This window comes from Schistocerca nitens, chromosome 7 (assembly GCF_023898315.1).
Source record: "Schistocerca nitens isolate TAMUIC-IGC-003100 chromosome 7, iqSchNite1.1, whole genome shotgun sequence".
In the NCBI taxonomy this organism is placed as follows: Eukaryota; Metazoa; Arthropoda; class Insecta; order Orthoptera; family Acrididae; genus Schistocerca; species Schistocerca nitens.
Window position 1 is genome coordinate 630,032,765 of NC_064620.1, and position 1,693 is coordinate 630,034,457.

A 1,693-nucleotide genomic window follows, 5' to 3' on the forward strand; every position below is an offset into this window, starting at 1 on the left:
AATTGGTATAATGTCAACTTTATCCTGATGCCACATGTCCTTGACTTCCTCAGCCAGTTGGATGTATTTTTCAATTTTTTCTCCTGTTTTCTTTTGTATATTTGTTGTATTGGGTATGGATATTTCGATTAGTTGTGTTAATTTCTTCTTTTTATTGGTGAGTATGATGTCAGGTTTGTTATGTGTTGTTTTATCTGTTATAATGGTTCTGTTCCAGTATAATTTGTATTCATCATTCTCCAGTACATTTTGTGGTGCATACTTGTATGTGGGAACGTGTTGTTTTATAAGTTTATGTTGTAAGGCAAGCTGTTGATGTATTATTTTTGCTACATTGTCATGTCTTCTGGGGTATTCTGTATTTGCTAGTATTGTACATCCGCTTGTGATGTTATCTACTGTTTCTATTTGTTGTTTACAAAGTCTGCATTTATCTGTTGTGGTATTGGGCTCTTTAATAATATGCTTGCTGTAATATCTGGTGTTTATTGTTTGATCCTGTATTGCAATCATGAATCCTTCCGTCTCACTGTATATATTGCCTTTTCTTACCCATGTGTTGGATGCGTCTTGATCGATGTGTGGCTGTGTTAGGTGATACGGGTGCTTGCCATGTAGTGCCTTCCCATTCCAATTTACTTTCTTCGTATCTGTTGATGTTATGTGACCTAAAGGGTTGTAGAAGTGGTTATGAAATTGCAGTGGTGTAGCCGATGTATTTATATGAGTGATTGCTTTGTGTATTTTGCTAGTTTCTGCACGTTCTAGAAAGAATTTTCTTAAATTGTCTACCTGTCCATAATGTAGGTTTTTTATGTCGATGAATCCCCTTCCTCCTTCCTTTCTGCTTAATGTGAATCTTTCTGTTGCTGAATGTATGTGATGTATTCTACATTTGTGGCATTGTGAACGTGTAAGTGTATTTAGTGCTTCTAGGTCTGTGTTACTCCATTTCACTACTCCAAATGAGTAGGTCAATATTGGTATAGCATAAGTATTTATAGCTTTTGTCTTGTTTCTTGCTGTCAATTCTGTTTTCAGTATTTTTGTTAGTCTTTGTCTATATTTTTCTTTTAGTTCTTCTTTAATACACTCCTGGAAATTGAAATAAGAACACCGTGAATTCATTGTCCCAGGAAGGGGAAACTTTATTGACACATTCCTGGGGTCAGATACATCACATGATCACACTGACAGAACCACAGGCACATAGACACAGGCAACAGAGCATGCACAATGTCGGCACTAGTACAGTGTATATCCACCTTTCGCAGCAATGCAGGCTGCTATTCTCCCATGGAGACGATCGTAGAGATGCTGGATGTAGTCCTGTGGAACGGCTTGCCATGCCATTTCCACCTGGCGCCTCAGTTGGACCAGCGTTCGTGCTGGACGTGCAGACCGCGTGAGACGACGCTTCATCCAGTCCCAAACATGCTCAATGGGGGACAGATCCGGAGATCTTGCTGGCCAGGGTAGTTGACTTACACCTTCTAGAGCACGTTGGGTGGCACGGGATACATGCGGACGTGCATTGTCCTGTTGGAACAGCAAGTTCCCTTGCCGGTCTAGGAATGGTAGAACGATGGGTTCGATGACGGTTTGGATGTACCACCGTGCACTATTCAGTGTCCCCTCGACGATCACCAGTGGTGTACGGCCAGTGTAGGAGTCGCTCCCCACACCATGATGC